Raw genomic sequence first — 19,215 nt, 5'->3', positions numbered from 1 at the left:
TTGTGCTGCTGACATACTCCTGTCAATTAGTTGGATACAGATGTGTGACTGTTCACTGTTTGACTTCATACCCTTCCTTTCATCCCTCTGCCTATACGTGGGTTGCTGTGTTGTCTCCCTGAGTTGCAGCACTCAGGTGACTGTGGTTTGACTTCACTCACTGTGCCAGCCATGTGTGATTTGATGGGCTGAGGGTGTTGTTATATGTTCCTTGTCTTGTATGTGATGTACACATGCTTGGTGGTTAGCTTCTTGGCCTTCAATTTGTGTGCACCTCACTTTTGCTTTCCTATATTTTGTACTCCATTGCTGCTGGCATGTGGTCTGTTTATGTGGCTGTGTGTCAGTGTGGGGTATGTCTGTGTGACTTGGCAGACTGTGTGTCCAGTAGATTGATTGTTCATTATCTGTGTGTATGTTCATTTTGTACTTGGACTCAGTATACCACTTCAACATTGCCAATGGCTTGTCACACTTTTTCTAGTTTTTACTGGAGTGACAGGGACTTCAGTTCTTCCTGACTCTGATGCTTGTGGATGCAATGATGGCGGTTTTAGATGCAATACCGTTATCATTATCATTCTTTGTTCATGTTAGCTATATTGTACACATGTCAGGTTTGGAGGCACTGCCAGCACAGAGTGGGATTCTAGCCACAGAACTGCAGGCAGGCTGGCCAGGAAAATCATGTATGTGTGATCTTATTTTATATGTGCCCAGCAGTGTAGGTGTATAGTCATATTGTGATAGGCAGTCATCCTAGTCACATGGGTTACTTTCAATATGTGCACTTGGGTGGTCAAGAAGTGTGCAGTGTGAAGGGGTGACTTTGTCGGGAGTGTTGATGTGTGTGTGCCCCTGCAATGTCAACTACACACATGTGTCACCCAGGAGTAGAGTGCCTGTTTGTGTTTTTGTTCAGCCCTGTGATTGTGTGCACATGTGTGTGTTGTATGTTGTGCACTGTGCAGTGTGTTGGTGTGTCCTTGCAGTTCTGGCTGACTCCTACTTGTTGTTTTTGGCAATTGTGAGTATGCAGATTGTTTGACTGGCAAGTCAGTGTTGTGTTTTGTCGATCAGCCATGTGTCTTGCTACTGTTTGTGGTCACTGTGCAGACCTGCTCAGCCACACTGACATTGTGGGTGTGTTTTCTCATGCATTGCTGTCACATGGGGCTTTATTGCCTCCAGTATGGCATGTGGTGTGTGGTGTCTTACCATCCCCAATCTGTGCTTCAGATGCCTACCCATTGTGATTATGCACTCCATCTATTTGTGTATGGTACACTCCTGCCATGTCCACTACTGACGTACACAACACTTCAATTTCATGTCAGCTGCCCCCTTGGGTTGCCTGTGTGTGTGCCTCCCCATCACTACATTATTAACACTGTGCTTTGTGGTGCAGATCTGTGCACAGGAGCAATGTGCCACTCAGGACATTTTCCCAATTGGTTATATGTAGTTTTCTTGTACTGTTTAGCAGTCATGGGTGCTCATATGCAGTTCAACTGTTTGTTCTGCACAGTCCTCTGGCCATGTTGTTTCCACTTTGGAGTCCCAGACTTGTGCATCTGTGGGTGTTGGGTTAGCTGTATGTGTGTTTGCTGAGGTACTGCTTCACTTCCTGAGTGTGATGTTGTCTGTGTGCTGTTTTGATTGTTGTAGTGGGTGTTCATGGTGTGTCACTCATATCTGTGTGGAACTGGTATGTTTGGTGTGCACACACAATACTTGATGTGAATGCAGTGCTGTGAGTGTGTGTTGCCTTGTCCTTGCCTGGTATCCATCCCCTGATGTTCTGCTGTGTTTGCAATGTGATCTATTGGCATGTGCATGAACCCTGGGCATAGGACTATGCTATGCTCGCGTAGTTTGCGTAGTTTGCGCAACTGCACGCCACCCGAATTGCATGTTGCACAGTGCAAAAACGCGTAGCGGGCATTTTTTGCTTGCTCGCTGTCCTCAACGTCAAGTTGGCGACCACGAGCGAGCAAAATAACATCCCGGCGAGACTTTTTCCTCGTTCGCGATCAGCAACATCAAATTGCCGATCGCGAGCGTGGAAAATAAACCTCCCGGCGAGAATCTCAACGTGGGGAGGTCAGGTTTCTCATTGCGAGTGGTAGCGTATGCTCGCGACCGCTCACGATGAGAAACTACCAGTTGAGAAAGCTGCTGCTCGAGTACAAATCTACTCGAGCGGCAGAAAACGACCGCTTGCACTGTGCAAGATGCGGTTTGCAATGATTGCACAGTGTGGACATGCATCGGCACTGTGCAATCAGTGTGAACAGCATTTTGCACAGTGCACTACACAGTGCATTTCGCGTAGCTACGAGTAGAGCTACTACGCAAATTATGCCCAGGGTTAATGTGCATCTGTTGTGTGTTTGATGTGGCTATGTGCAATGTTTGTGCATGTGCAGGCATGTGGTACACTGTGACACTATGTTGACTTGATGGGTGGTGTAGTATGTCTGTCTGTGTGTCATGGTACGCCCATTTCTCCCAGTTTGTGTCCATGATTGTTTTGTGATGGTGCACTTCTTGTCTGTGTTGTGGTATGTTGTCTGTGCATAGTTCCTGACTGATGAGGTTGTGTACTCCTATTCTGTCTGTGCTCCCATTGCCTTTCCACAGTTTTGCTGCACAGGTCATGTCTGGTCTTGTTGTGGTTGTGTGTTTGTTTTTGTTGAGTTTTGTGTTTGGCTGTTGTTTTTGTGCAAACATTGGTTCAGGCATCCCTGTGTGTGTGTGTGTGATGTTTGTGGATACCCCCCATTGAGTGTGATTTTTTGTCAGTGTATTGACTGGACATTATTGGCACCCTTCGGTGTGTTTGACACTTGTGGTGTGCGCTGCAGGTGTGATGGGGGTAGGTGTGAAGATTCCTACTTGTGTTTGACAGTCATGGAGTGTTGCAATGGGCCCTGTGTGTTGTGCTGCTGACATACTCCTGTCAATTAGTTGGATACAGATGTGTGACTGTTCACTGTTTGACTTCATACCCTTCCTTTCATCCCTCTGCCTATACATGGGTTGCTGTGTTGTCTCCCTGAAATGCAGCACTCAGGTGACTGTGGTTTGACTTCACTCACTGTGCCAGCCATGTGTGATTTGATGGGCTGAGGGTGTTGTTATATGTTCCTTGTCTTGTATGTGATGTACACATGCTTGGTGGTTAGCTTCTTGGCCTTCAATTTGTGTGCACCTCACTTTTGCTTTCCTATATTTTGCACTCCATTGCTGCTGGCATGTGGTCTGTTTATGTGGCTGTGTGTCAGTGTGGGGTATGTCTGTGTGACTTGGCAGGCTGTGTGTCCAGTAGATTGATTGTTCATTATCTGTGTGTATGTTCATTTTGTACTTGGACTCAGTTTTCTTGCCATGAGTGTGGTGTTGTTGTGGTGTGTAGGTTGCCCTGGCCCTGTGCTTCTGTGATGTTTGTTCCTCTGCAGCCACACCTGCTGTGGCTGTCTCCCTAGTCGTTTGGTGTGTGGTGCAGGGTGTGGGTTCACCTTTGGTTATTGTGCATGGGGGAGCACAGGAGGGGCACATGGCATGTCCCTTCATGTTGGGGGGTGGCCTAGTGTGTGGAGGGTGGAGGTGTGGCCCTATGATCTTTGTGCACTGCCCATGCCTGGCGCTGGCCCTGCCTTCTGCATTGTGCGCATGTTTTAACGCGTCTTCACCGCTGCGGTGACGTGACCAGGACATTACTTCATGACCGCGGTAGATGGGTGACCCGGATGCAGAGGGGTGATTTGGTGACAGGTAGGACATGTGTGGGTACACTTGTGGATGTGATCCTGTCCCAACCAGGGTGTCTGGTGTGGACAGAAACCCTATATCAGCCCATGAGTTGTGTGTTGTGGTTGTGTGCGGAGTGGTGTGTTTGCGTACCTGCGGCCTTGTCTGCGACGGTCCATGAGATGCTGGTAATGTATCAGGTACAGCACCGGGAAGACATGTAGAACTGGATACATTGCTGTCAGGACCGGGTGGAAGGGACTGTGACTCTGGTTTCGCTCTCAGCTGTCGTGCTTCCACCGTCTCTGGTTGGGCAGTTTCTCCGCTGCGGTGCGACTGGCTGTTTGGGACATCCTGATTTGTACAGCGAACGGGACGTCATTCCGCACGGCGGTGAGTCTCCATCAGCTCCCACCGCCGCGGTGGCAGGCGCACTTTGATGGCGGTTTGCGTCGCACCGCGGCGGATGGGAAATGGGCTATGTTTGGCCATACTAATATGGCGGACGTGAGGACCGCTGCTGGCATGTAGAAAAAAGCATTTTCCGCCACCACCATCCCCTAGGTGGTGCCTCTGCCCGCCATACTAATAGACCCCTTAGATAGAGGAAAAGCATCAGAAGTTTGTTTATGTGCAGGAAGGTGTCCCTCCCTGCAAAAAAACAACCCTGGGTGCAACGCAGGCACATTTGCATCATGGCTCACGGCTGCCTCCATTGGCGCTAGGCAGCATATTGCGTGCCAGCGGAGGCAGAGAGAAGTAATGCACCACATATTGCCAATCTCCCTTATACCCAGTGCAGCCGCAGCAAGTTGTCTTGCTGCACTGTGTTGCGTCAAAGATTAATAAATCTGACCCACCATGTAAATATCATCCCAACGCAAAGCAACACAACAGGATGATGAAACAGTTTGAAAGACATTTGCTATATATTTGTTTTTTGTAAACCCAAAACAATATCTCTATAATCACCTCAGCTACAACCAAGATGTACTTAGCGATGTAAAAGGACTCGGATGCATAACATTGAAAAACAACAGCATCTACTATTCACTTTTTATTTTAAAATCAAAATATACAGAATATAGCTGCAGCACAACTATTCAGTAAAGTTAAACATAATCAAATTCTTTATAGTGACAGCATGTTAATTAACCGTTTTTTTTAACAACTGCTGTCATTTGGGTTCCACTAATCAGTAGCATATGCGTGTTTGTGAATGACATAAACTTTGGGATGGTGCCAGACTGATTCCGTGCACCCCCGCAGAATATGTTGCCCCTTAGACCAACTATATCACAGTGCCACCATAGGCTCCCCTAACCTAGACAGGAAGCTAAAAGTTTTGGCAACCCCTAAACAATCAATCAATCAATCAAAGACATTTATAAAGCGCACTACATACCCGTAGGGTCTCAAGGCGCTGGGGGAAGGGGGGAGCCGCTACTGCTCGAACAGCCAGGTCTTCAGCTTCTTCCTGAAGGAGAGGTGGTCTTGGGTTAGGCGCAGGTCGGTAGGGAGGGAGTTCCAGGTCTTGGCGGCCAGGTAGGAGAAGGACCTTCCTCCTGTCGTCGCTCTTCGGATGCGGGGGACGGCGGCGAGGGCGTGGTTGGCTGATCGGAGGTGGCGTTTGGGAGCGTAGAAGTTGATTCGGCTGTTGAGGTAGCTCGGTCCTTGGTCGTGTAGGGCTTTGTGTGCGTGGGTGAGGAGGCGGAAGGTGATTCTTTTGTTGACGGGGATCCAGTGTAGGTCTCTCAGATGTCCGGAGATGTGGCTGGTTCGTGGGATGTCGAGGATGAGTCTGGCTGAGGCGTTCTGGATCCGCTGGAGTCTCTTCTGGAGCTTGGCGGTGGTACCGGCGTAGAGGGCGTTGCCGTAGTCCAGTCGGCTAGTGACGAGGGCCTGGGTGACGGTCTTCCTGGTCTCGGTGGGGATCCACCAGAAGATCTTCCGTAGCATGCGTAGGATGTTGAAGCACGCCGAGGAGACGTTGTTGACTTGCCTGGTCATGGAGAGAGAGGAGTCCAGGATGAAGCCCAGGTTGCGTGCATGGTCTGTCGGTTTGGGTGCGGTGCCCAGGGCGGGAGGCCACCAGGAGTCGTCCCAGGCGGAGGGTGAAGAGCCCAGGATGAGGACCTCCGTCTTGTCTGAGTTCAGTTTCAGGCGGCTGGTCGTCATCCACTCGGCTACCTCTTTCATCCCTTCGTGCAGGTTGGCTCTGGCGGCGGCGGGGTCGTTGGTCAGGGAGAGGATCAGCTGGGTGTCGTCGGCGTAGGAGATTATGCTGAGGTTGTGTTGGCGTGCGATGGCCGCGAGGGGGCTCATGTAGACGTTGAAGAGGGTGGGGCTCAGCGAGGATCCTTGAGGGACGCCGCAGATGACTTCGGTGGCCTCTGACTTGTACGGTGGTAGGCGGACTCTCTGTGTTCTTCCATCGAGGAAGGAGATGATCCATTCCAGAGCCTTGTCCTGGATTCCGACGTTGCTGAGGCGCTGTACTAGGGTGCGGTGGCAGACAGTGTCGAATGCCGCGGAGAGGTCTAGGAGGATGAGGGCCGCTGTTTCTCCGTTGTCCATCAGTGCTCGGATGTCATCGGTGGCGGCGATGAGGGCGGTCTCGGTGCTGTGGTTGGCTCGGAAGCCAGACTGTGAGGGGTCGAGGGATCCATTCGTCTCGAGGAAGGCGGCCAGCTGCTTGTTGACGGTCTTCTCGATGACTTTGGCTGGAAACGGGAGAAGCGAGATGGGGCGGTAATTCTTGAGTTCGGTGGGGTCCGCTGTGGGTTTCTTGAGTAGAGCGCTGAGTTCGGCGTGCTTCCAGCTCTCAGGGAAGGTGGCGGTGTCGAAGGATGTGTTGATGATGTCTCGCAGGTGGGGTGCGATGACAGCGTCGGCCTTGTTGAAGACGTGGTGAGGGCAAGGGTCGGTCGGCGATCCGGAGTGGATGGAGTTCATCGTGCGGATGGTGTCTTCGGTGCTGATCGGGGTCCAGGCGTGGAGGGTGGTGGTGGGGGGTGGTTGTTCAGTCGTGGTGTGCGTTGGTTGGGTGTTGAAGCTGTTGCGTATGTCCGCGATCTTGTTGTGGAAGTATGAGGCGAGGGAGTTGCAGAGGTCTTGCGATGGGGTGATGTCGTTGTTTCCTGCGCTGGGGTTGGATAGCTCTTTCACGATGTTGAAGAGTTCCTTGCAGTTGTGTGCGTTGTTGTCCAGCCGGTCTTTGAATGCAGTTTTCTTGGCGGCGCGGATCAGCTGGTGGTGCTTCCGGGTGGCAAGCTTGAAGGTGGTCCTGTTGTCCGGTGTAGGTTCCCTTCTCCAGACTTTCTCGAGGGCTCGGCAGTTCTTCTTGGAGCTCTTGAGTTCGTCGGTGAACCATGGGGCTTTCTTGCTGCCGGGTCTGCTGGGCGGGGTCCTCAGCGGGGCGAGCTCGTCCGCGCAGTTGCTGATCCACTTCGTGAGGTTGTCGGCGGCCTGGCTGGGGTTCGCTGAGCTGGCAGGAGGGTGCTGGCTCAGGGAGGTGGCGAGCTGGTCGGCTGTGATCTTGTTCCAGCTTCTGCGGGCAGCCTGTTGCTGGTGGTGGTGGGTCGTCGTTCTTTTGAAGGTGAAGTGGACGCAGCTGTGGTCCGTCCATTGAAGCTCTGTGGCGTGGCTGAAGTCGATGTCTGTGCTGGATGAGAAGACTGCGTCGAGTGTGTGTCCGGCGAGGTGGGTGGGGGTGGACACCAGTTGCTTGAGTCCAAGATTGGCGAGGTTGTCGATCAGGGTGCTGGTGTTGCGGTCGTTGATGTTCTCCAGGTGGAAGTTGAGGTCCCCCAGGAGGATGTAGTCAGCGGAGGGGAGGGCATGCGGGCTGACGAAGTCGGCGATGTCCTCGCTGAATTGGGTGCGTGGTCCCGGGGGTCGGTAGATCAGGGTGCCTCTGAGGGTGGTCTTCGGGTCGGTGTGGATCTGGAAATGCAGGTGTTCGGCGGTGGTCAGGGTGTTGTCGGTGCCGGTCGTGAGACGTATGGTGTTCCTGTGGATGATGGCGATGCCTCCTCCCATCTGGTTGGCGGTGCGATCCCTCCGGGTGATCTTGTAGCCCTCTGGGATGGCGATGGTGATGTCGGGAGCCGAAGAGGCGTTCATCCAGGTCTCCGTGAGGAAGGCGACGTCAGGGGATGTGGTGTCGAGGAGGTTCCAGAGTTCGATGGCGTGTCTGTGGACGGAGCGGGTGTTGAGCAGGATGCACTTGAGGTGGGTGCTGCTGGTGTTCGACTTGGCAGGTGCTGGTGCGAGGCAGGTCCGGATGCAGGTGAACTTGCAGGCGAGGCAGCTGAAGGGTCCGTGGGTGTGTCGTGGTGTGGCTTGGTGGCAACCTGGGAATCGGCCGGAGTTGAGAGCGATGAGGGTGGCGGCGGTGTACGTCCGGCGGGTGGGCTGGGGTCCTCGAGGGCCAGGGGTCCTGGCGCTGGGCGCGGTCCAGGCGTGGACGGGCGTAGACGGGCTTACCTTTGGCGCACCTTCGGCGCTCAGTCGGCGCTCCCGCTGCGCGCGTCCGCTGCGCGGTCGCTGAGGGGGCGTCATAAGTAGGAGCCTGGCGGGAGGGTCAGCCGGGAGGCGGGAGGCGGGTGGACCAATGGGCAGCCAGGGGGGGCGGGCCTGGGGTCAGTGTTGGCGGGAAGGGGGGGCGGCTGGGGCCAGCGGCGGAAATGGCGCGGGGGAAGAGGCGGCGGTGGCGGCGGCACCAACCGGGAGTGAGGGCAGCGGAGGAGAGGCGAAGGTGAGTGCAGCGAGCGATGGGCGTCAGGAGGCAGCGGTGAGGCAGCAGAAGGTCGTGGCCAGCGGCGGCAGCGGAAGGCGTTCAGAAGTGGCAGGCAGCAGAGGACAGGTAAGGAGCGTCCGGCTGTGGGGTCACAGGGGGTCGCACTGACCAGCGCGATGCGGAGCCCTTAAGTAGGAGCCTGGCGGGAGGGTCAGCCAAGAGGCGGGAGGCGGGTGGACCAATGGGCAGCCAGGGGGGGCGGGCCTGGGGTCAGTGTTGGCGGGAAGGGGGGGCGGCTGGGGCCAGCGGCGGAAATGGCGCGGGGGAAGAGGCGGCGGTGGCGGCGGCACCAACTGGGAGTGAGGGCAGTGGAGGAGAGGCGAAGGTGAGTGCAGCGAGCGATGGGCGTCAGGAGGCAGCGGTGAGGCAGCAGAAGGTCGTGGCCAGCGGCGGCAGCGGAAGGCGTTCAGAAGTGGCAGGCAGCAGAGGACAGGTAAGGAGCGTCCGGCTGTGGGGTCACAGGGGGTCGCACTGACCAGCGCGATGCGGAGCCCTTAAGTAGGAGCCTGGCGGGAGGGTCAGCCGGGAGGCGGGAGGCGGGTGGACCAATGGGCAGCCAGGGGGGGCGGGCCTGGGGTCAGTGTTGGCGGGAAGGGGGGGCGGCTGGGGCCAGCGGCGGAAATGGCGCGGGGGAAGAGGCGGCGGTGGCGGCGGCACCAACCGGGAGTGAGGGTAGCGGAGGAGAGGCGAAGGTGAGTGCAGCGAGCGATGGGCGTCAGGACGCAGCGGTGAGGCAGCAGAAGGTCGTGGCCAGCGGCGGCAGCGGAAGGCGTTCAGAAGTGGCAGGCAGCAGAGGACAGGTAAGGAGCGTCCGGCTGTGGGGTCACAGGGGGTCGCACTGACCAGCGCGATGCGGAGCCCTTAAGTAGGAGCCTGGAGGTAGGGTCAGCCGGGAGGCGGGAGGCGGGTGGACCAATGGGCAGCCAGGGGGGGCGGGCCTGGGGTCAGTGTTGGCGGGAAGGGGGGGGCGGCTGGGGCCAGCGGCGGAAATGGCGCGGGGGAAGAGGCGGCGGTGGCGGCGGCACCAACCGGGAGTGAGGGCAGCGGAGGAGAGGCGAAGGTGAGTGCAGCGAGCGATGGGCGTCAGGAGGCAGCGGTGAGGCAGCAGAAGGTCGTGGCCAGCGGCGGCAGCGGAAGGCGTTCAGAAGTGGCAGGCAGCAGAGGACAGGTAAGGAGCGTCCGGCTGTGGGGTCACAGGGGTTCCCCCAGGAACCGTGGTGGCAGATTCAGAGCCTTTCGCTCATACACAAAGAATACACAGAGGGAAGTTTTCAATATTTATTGAACTGGTGTGATTCTTGTATAGAATATTTGTGCTGCAATGATCAATAGACAGAAGCAGATGAAAGCTATAATAAGTGTCAGGACACTGAACAGAAGAAAAAGTTCCACCAGTTGTGCTGAAACAACGTATACATGCAAGCATCTAAAATAATATAACCACTAGGCAAATTCCTACCATACAGACCCTAATCTACATGTCTAGGTTGTGTATGTTCAGCCATGAATCCCCTTACTGTATGATTCAAACCAATTACCTTGTGGTGAAGAATGTAGTACATTTCAAAGAAGAGTGACAAAGTGCACACCTTTTTTTTCCAAAATATTTCACTGCGAGATTTATTCCTTGCTTCGACTTTTCTCGTGCAGCCCGGAATCGTGGTCTGCCCCACAGCCACGTTTCTGAAAGGACATCAAATCAGGAGCGAAGTAACACTCCTGTGCCGGACGCACAGCTTGATCCTTGTTGAATCACAAAGGTACCACAAATGTTCCACATTAATAGAGTTTTATTGCAAGTATTCCAAAGTTTCCTATAGTTCAAATGTTTTTATCCTGTCACAAGGGAGACGTTAATGTATTCAAAAAGTTTCTAATGCGACAGATATGCCATTCCAAGCCTTTTTCTGAAGCACAAAGTATACATAAGACATTCTCAGTAGTAGAAGAGCCAGAAGAGCGAAAACAGCCTTATGGTGTTCCGATGAACCACAGCCACGATTCAATCCATTAGGTGCAGGAGCAACCCAGGGAGGCTCGTAGAATGCAGTCAGGAGCAATGGAATCCCCAAGGGACAGCTATAAAAATGGGCCAATAGTGGGTCCATCAGTACGTGTATGTCCGAAGGTTCAACCAATTGCAACCCCAATTACAAGTCAAGGGCACTCTCGTACATGCACAGGAGACAGCGGAACACGGGCTGCATGTAATGAAGCCATACAGGTCAAAATGACAGGAACCAATGTTCATCCAGTTCCCAAAGCAAAAGTACCAAAGCAATGCCCCCTACATTCATGACACAACAGGACGTGAGACAGTGCCAACCCCATTTGATCTAAAAATGGGACATCCATTTTGGAGCAAAAACATTAAATGCAATATTCTGCAATTAGGAGCAAGACCAGCGAAAGGCCTCCAAAGACGCTTCTGAAGACATAGTGGATAAAAGATGGAATGACCACAAACACTGTTTGGAAAGTGCTAACCAACCCAGAGCCTTTACTCCTGAAAAACCCTGCTATTCGAGTTGCACTAGACATGTTAAAAATGCAATGCACCAGCTCTCCAAAATGTCATGGTAAATTAGAAAGGAGTAGAGTCTGTATCTCTGATGAGGACCTTGACACCTGAAGATCAAACGTCTCCTTAGCAGAAGTTAAGGCCACATCTTTTTGGAATAACAAAGCTTTCAGTTTGCCCAGGGCATCAAAACACATGTTGGTAAGAATAATTGAAGCCATGGGGTATCATTTCTAACTGTAGGAGCAGGTGAAAATATGACTTGTGTACAACAAGGAACAATGGAAGACATGGTCACCAAATGGGCAAAACCTGGTTTCATCGCATAGCAACCTTGACTGTTCAAAATCATATAACTCCTATTAGAGAGTAATCTGAAAGTCAGACATATCACGGCCGCCAGAGAACCTTTCAAGTAGCAAGACAAGTTCTCCACCGAGACATAACACGCTCTTGTGCAACAAAACATATTTACATGCTAGGGACCCACTCAATGTCTGTAATGTCCAGCTCAACAATAGAATAGACTTAAGTTGGTACTGTTCGTGCTGTAATGAAATAACGTATATTGTTGATGACTCAATGTTACCCAAAGAGTATATTCTGGATGGTAAGGTAGTCATACCGTTGCCCACTACTGCAAGAACCTGTTCTAAGTTGGCTCTGTCAATCTTTCGCAATCTTTCAGCAGCCTCCTATTAAGATATATTCCATATCTCATACTAGACGGCATAAAGAAAGTGTTATTAACGTGGGTTTTGAGGAGCTAATACAAAGTCTTTGTAGTTCCAGGTCATCAGATAAAACGGACAAGTGCTGTTGTACCTGAGACAGTGTTGAGGTTTTTAGCCAATCATGGCAAAACTTCTCCACACTGTAAATTGTCACCACCCCGAATGTTCAGTCTGCACATATCCAAAGTTGGCCCTATTTGCTATAAATCCCTTGCTGTTATCCAGGCATCCAGCCTGACATTTATTTGCATCTAATGACCAAACTAACCATTCATTCCAGTTGAGGGTCTGATGAGTTAAACGTACTCTTATGCAGCATGGTATCTATGGTATCCTCATTGTATGATGTTAAAATCTGCCAATTCTCAAAGCGTTAAGGAGAGGGAACCCATGGTGTGTTCAAATCTTTTATCTTGTCGAGGCCAAGACATGTTGTCTATTGCGCAATTTTATTCAAAAAAATAATTTGTTGTGGTTTTAAACAGGCTCTAAATAAAGCCTCAGTTCTCTGAGCCTGCCAATCTTTAGTCCCACAGAATGATTTCACATCTATTTTGCCCCTCCAGATGTCTAATCCTTGTCCAGAGAGCTGGGAAAGGAAAGAAGCAGAGAAAATCAGTTTTGTCTCTGATAACATATTTTTCTTTGAAGGTGACGTGCAAGCTTATAATAGAAAGAGGCCAGGTCAGTGATGTCATACCTAGAAAAATAATCAAACATCTGTGCAAATGCCTTTGAACTACCCAGTGGTGGTGTAGGGCAATGTTGGCATTGTGTAAAGTTTAAAATGTCATGAGTGCTACTAGCTTTGTGTAGAAAATGATGTCCTTAATGTTGAAAACAAAAAACATCATAGTTAGCTGTACCATCATATAACTCATCAGAAGAAAACACAGATGAATGCTCTAGATCTTCTAGCATTTCATGCACTGTATAAATGTTCCAATCATCAGAAAGAGTACTAGAATTGATGATATAATTTAAAGAGATTTTAAACAAATGTTAATTTTTCAGTGGGACTCTACACATCAAATGATACCTTATCCCATACAATTCCAACAGAAACTAGAACAGCTGAAATGTTCACTAGGGAAAGGTCATTTTGCTCACAGTGTGATGATGCGTGTGGCTTCAGTTTCAGGTTTACCATTTGTACTGCAGAGTGTTCTGGGATGAAATGTCCATTCAGAATGATAAAAAACACTGTCACAAACCCAATCCAAAGGACCAGAAAAAGTTATGCAATTTTAATCCAAAGGTGTAACCATGGAGAGACAAAGGGGCCGATTACGATGTCGGTTGGAAAGCATTCAGAACGACTTGGTGTCGGAATGGTTTCCGACCTACTCAGGTTTTGGGAGTCCAACCGACCGATTACAATGTTTCCAAACACCGTTCCGTGGGACTCCTATTGACTTCAATGGGAGCCTGTGTTCCGACCAACAACATAGGCTCCCATTGAAGAAGGTGTGGTTGCCGAAAAACCATGCACGCTGTGGCAGTCACCCCATGGTTGGTAAGAGGGGCCCCAACCGGAGGCCTAAAGGTGAAGGGGGCCTGCTTCCGGACCCCAAATTCGGATACCGACATCCAATCCATGTCAGACAGACTGAGTGGGAACATCTGTTGGAATCCAACATCGTAATCAGTCGGTCGGAAATATGGCTAAGGACACAGGTTCAGTCAAACCGAATCACATTTGGAGCGTTTCGAACATACATTGTAATCTGCCCCAAAGTATTTTCTTTTTAACCAAAGAAAGGAAACACGCACCATCAGTTCAAAAGATAGGGGCAGTGGACGTTGCGCCAATGTGTCAGAAGTGAAGTCATCAAAGTCGATGAAGTAGCCAGAAGCTGTCCAGTCTATCCATGGCAGAGCAGCAGGCTGTGATGAACTTGATGGAGACTCTATCTGTGGTGCGTTCACATAGACCTTGTTCTCTTCAGGATTCTGAATTGAAATTTGTATTTCTATACTTGTTGACTGTACAGTTGTCATAGTTTTTGCAAAAGGTAGGAGACATTGTTGTTAAGTGTTGTCTCTCGTTGGAGAGAACAAGCTTAATTTATAATGAAAGCTTTCATCTGAACCTCCTGTATGGTAGTGAGAGGAAACCGGTAGCCACCCAGGAGTACGCATGGCTTACTGTTGAGAATCAGCCACATAGTGTGGTTTGGTCAGATCAATAGAGACAAACCTTTTTGTCTTGACAGCCAGCAAGAGGCGGAAGTAGCACAGTTCTTGTACCTTCAACTGCCAGGACAGGCACAGGCTTTCTACAGGAATGCCAAAACTCTTTCTTGTCCACTATTTCTTCTCTGACCAGATCCCCAACCTTCAGGATCCAGCCAGGCCTTGCTGTAACTACCTTAAGTTCTCCAGTGACAATGCGTTTTACTTTGATGTTGCTTTGTTCGTCCAGGAAATCATTAATTTCCTGTAAAACAGAAAAACATTTGTTGATGTCAAATGGTGTTTCCGCTGCCACTGTGCTGGCATTGTTGGGTTCTGGGACCCACATCTTAACCCCAAACGGGATATCAAGGGAGTCTGACCACCCTGGATTTTATTGGCATCTTATTTAAAGCCCTCTGGACCCCGTATAGTTGATGGGCCCAACTGCGACTAGAACGTAGAACCCTTGCTGTTAAAAACTGCTTTAGGTCACGTTTTTTCGTCTCCATTACCGCGTTTCCCTCAGGATGGTATGGAGACGACAACGCAGGGTCACACCCGAACTTCCTATGACCTCTTTGTAAGCCCTAGAGCTAAACGCCGGACCCTGGTTGGAATGCAATGTGCCAACTGCGTATGTCCCAATAAGGACTCGCAGATCCTTAATAACAGTTCGGGCGTCAGCCGATTGCTGTGGCAATATCCACATGAATCAAGAGCAGGAATCCATTGCTACCAAGATATGCTTGTAAGCCCCGTCATATGATGGGGGCTGCAATGGTCTAAGCGAACACAAGTCGTGTTTGAAATTAGTAGCTTCGTCTGTAGTGGACGCGCCATGGTGAAACCTTATATCAGTTGTCAGATATCACATCTAAGGACAAAGTCCTTGATCTGTTTGTAACGACATGGCCACCAATAGCGTTACTGCAATAATGAAATTGTAGCAGCCACCCCTGCATATGCAGAAGCTAGACCCTCATCTGCAGCTAGAATTAACCCCAGTCTGCGATCACTGTTTGGTATTATTCTGTCTCCCACTCCTGGAATCTGAGAATGAGGTGTGTTTTGTGCATCTAACTTGTAGGAGTACTTGAGTCAAAAGTCTTTCAGCAGGTGTGTTATTGCAAGCATCATTGGCGCCCACCATGACGTCTGTCTATCCTTTTACTAGAACGAGGGATTGCAGCAACCGCAGCAGTTCAAACTGTCAGTTTTGCAGCTTTATCAGCCGTGAAATTCCCTGCAGCCTGAGCACCAACACATTGATGGCTCAGTGTATGAATGACATGAACCTGTGAAAAACATTCTTTCAGCTTTGCCACATGTTACCAAAGCAGCTTGTGCTTTATTGTGCAGCCTTTTAATTCTCTTAATCCATTCTGGCTCCAATAGTGTAGATATTCACATTATGACTGCGTACAATAATGCAAATCAAACACTATAAATGTAAGGAATCCACCATCCGTATTTTGTAGTGCCAGTACTAGAGCCTTTAATTCTTCCATCAGTGCTGTGCAATCACCTACTGACTGCATGTAGGTTTTCTCAGGATAGACTTCTCCATCATGCATATGCCTTTCCATTATTGAGCATGCTGGTGAGTATTGGTTCTTTGTCCCAGCAACAGGCTGAGCAGAACCATCAGTGTAAATTATGTAGTCATAGCGATCTAGAGATATTATTCCATCAGGCAGAGGATATACTTGTTCGCACTGCAGAAAGGCTTGTGTTTGTAGTGTAGAATCAAAGGTAATGAGAAAGAATATTGAGGAAGAAATTTCTAACTACCATAATATTGACAGTAAAATATCTTGGAATGAAAATATTGAGTGCAAGAATATCGTTGTCAAGAATATCGATTTGAAGGTAAGTAATATCGATTTTAAAAATAGAGGAGTCAAAATATAGTTGTTTAAAATATTGTTTTTTAATTATTGTTATGTTTTTTAGTATATATTTTAAATGTATGTGACATTCTTTTTTTGTTTAAATATTGTTTATGTTTCTGACTTTATTAGTTACATTTGTAGTAGTTATAAAATGTAATTAATATTAATTAATTAATTGACAGTTAATCTTTTTAGGTTTTGGTTTTGGGGTTTTTTAGGGGTAAAGGGTGGGAAGTAACTTTTTTTTTAATAACTAAATATTTAATTGTTGTTACTATATTAGTTACAACTTTAGTAGTTATAAAATTAAATTTTATTTAATTTTGTGATTTTTTAGTTGTGCAGCAGGTTGTCGGTTTATAGGGGTATAGGGTGGGATGTAATTTAATTATACTAAATTACAGATTATGTTCTAATTATTGTTAATTATTTAATTAATATTGAATTAAAATAATGTTATTCATTTTTTATGTAAACGTTTTTTGCGGGTTGTGGCATTCATAGGGGTAAAGGATGGTAAGTAATTTATTCTTAATTAATTATTCATTAGTTGTACCTGTATTTTATTTAATTCATTGATAATTAATTATGTTAATTGTGTAATTTTTTTAGGCAGGATTTGTGGGGCTATAGGGGTAAAGGGTGGTAAGCAAATTATTTATTAATAATTATTTGTTAATTAATAATAATTCATTGATAATTATGTTAATGGTGTAATTAATTTTTTTAGGTGTGGGCTGCGGGGTTTTAGGGGTAAAGGGTGGGAAGAAATATATTTGTAATTTATTAATAATTAGTTGTTAATTAATAATAAGTAATTAATTGATAATTGATCATTTTAGGTGTTGTGTGGGGGTTTATTGGGGTAAAGGGTGGGAACTAATTTCTCTTTTAATAATTTATTGTTGGTTAATTTTAATTAATTAAATGATAATTAATTTTGTTAATTGTTTAATTAAATGTTTTTTAGGTTTGGGTTGTGAGGTTTATAAGGCTAAAGGGTGGGGATTAAATTATTTTATTTCATTTGTTAATTACTTGTGAAATAATGATTAATTGTAAACTAATTAAATTAATTGTGTTATTAATATTTTTTTTGTTTAATTTTAGGTTGGAGTTGTGGGGCTTATACAGCTAAAGGGTGGGAAGTTAATTAATTTTCATGAATTTATATTTCGATTTTCATAAATTATATTTGTTCAATTGAGAAATAATTATGTTAATTGTGCAAGTAATATTTTTTAAATTTTATGTGGGTTTTTGGTTTTGTAGGGATATGCGGTGGGAAGAAAATTAATTTTACATTTTTGATATTAAATATATTTCCATTTCGTATTCATCATATTTTTCAATTTGTTTACAGTTTTTAAATTATTTTTATTTTGTTTAAGATATTTAAATTATTTTTGATGTTGCACTGAGTGGAGAGGAAATAGTACATTTTACACCTCCCGCAATCAAACACTTTCCCTACTGTTGCACTGACTGGAGTGGGAATAGTAAATTTAAGCCCTCCGCAATCTAATACTTTCCATACTGTAGCATTGACTGGAGTGGGAATAGTAAATGTTACCCTTCCGCAATCCAACACTTTCCTTACAGTTGCACTGACTGGAGTGGGAATATAAACATTTTCCCTTCTGCAATCCAACACTTTCCCTACTGTTGCACTGACCGGAGTGGAAACATATATATTTTTTTTTGTTAATTATAATATGTATTGTTGCATTAATTGTACTGAGAATAGTAAATTTGAGCATTTTCCAATGTTAAATTTTAAATAATTTTAGATTTATTGTAGTTAAAGTAGTAAATCTTATTTTTGAGTGATGTAAATACATGTTTTATTCTTGTGTTGTGTTAGGTGGGAGTACTAATTTTTATATTTATTTTGTATAAAAACAAATTAATGTAGGGCAAATTTATATACATTTATTTTAATATTTAATCATTTATATTATGTTGTAATTTAGATAATTATGGGGTCCATTAGGATGGCGGGCGGACTTCAGTCCACCCGCCAGCCTAGCGGTGCTGGGACCGGCTGACAGTGGTGCGGCGGTCCCGCACCACCAATTAGGATGCGACCGCCACTCTGGCGGTCGCATCCCGCATATTCAACATTGTGGCGGGCGGTGCTGTGAGCAGCACCCTCCACAATGTAGAAAATGCATGTTCTGCATTAGCATTCACAACGTGACAGGCACCGTGAGGTGACTGCCACCTTGTGTATGGCAATGTAGGGCGGTACCATTGGTATCCCCCAAGTGCAGCCCCTCCACCCCCCACCTCCTGGGCCCCACAACAGGCCCCCAAAGTGATTCCCGCGTGCCTTTCCATGGCAGAGTCTCCGCCATGGAAAGGCATGACACCGCCCACATCATAAACACCATATTATAGGCCTTTTCCACCCGGTAGGCAATCGTGACGATTGCCTACCGGCAGAAAAGCGGAGGACAGTCTTTCCGTCTGCTGCGGTACCCCCTGCCAAACTAATGTGGCGGGGGTAAAACGCCGTCCGGCGGGGTGTTTTGGCGGGTTGATCGCCACCACCGGTTGGTGCGGTGGTGATCCGCCCGCAATGCTAATAGGCCCCTATGTGTTTTATTTATTATAATAATAGTATTTAAACATGTCAATATTTTTAAATTATATTATTCTTTAAAATATTAGTTAATTTATATATGTATGTTCATATATATATATATATATATATATATTAAATTTACAATCTTAGTTTATTTATATATGTATGTTCATATATATATGTGTGTGTTTATATTTGTTATATTTGTCAAAAAATACATTTATATATATTTTATTTTGATAAATTATTGTAAGTATTTATTATATGTTTATTTTAACGTGTTAAATTATATATATTTAAAAATTGATATTTAATACAACTCAATTATTGTAAATAATATATTTAGGGGGTATGTTTGTACTTACTTTTTTTAGTATAGGCAGTTGATAATTTTGTATTCTATATATTTTTCCTCAGTAATTTTTTCTTCTATATTTTTTTCCTCGATATTCTGTCAGCAAACCTAATCAAATCTGTAATCTACATTTGTTGCAGTGAGTGAGTTAACCCATTGCATCCATCGCGAATGTAGAGCTTTAGCATTTGGACCGCTTGTTCTGGTGACCGCCTATAGAGTCGGTACCGGCGTCAAGACAATCATTCGTCTCCCTTGAGCCAGGACTCCCTCTCTCACAACAGCAGTTTGTATTGCTGTCAGTATTTTTTCAGTAGGGGAAAAACGCATTTCAGCATTGGTGTATAAATGTGATTTATATGCTATTGGTACTGTGTGACCTTCCGTAAACATG

Source organism: Triturus cristatus, chromosome 8 (genome assembly GCF_964204655.1).
Source record: "Triturus cristatus chromosome 8, aTriCri1.1, whole genome shotgun sequence".
In the NCBI taxonomy this organism is placed as follows: domain Eukaryota; kingdom Metazoa; phylum Chordata; class Amphibia; order Caudata; family Salamandridae; genus Triturus; species Triturus cristatus.
The sequence above is the reverse complement of the archived record's forward strand: the minus strand, read 5'-3'. Positions refer to the sequence as shown.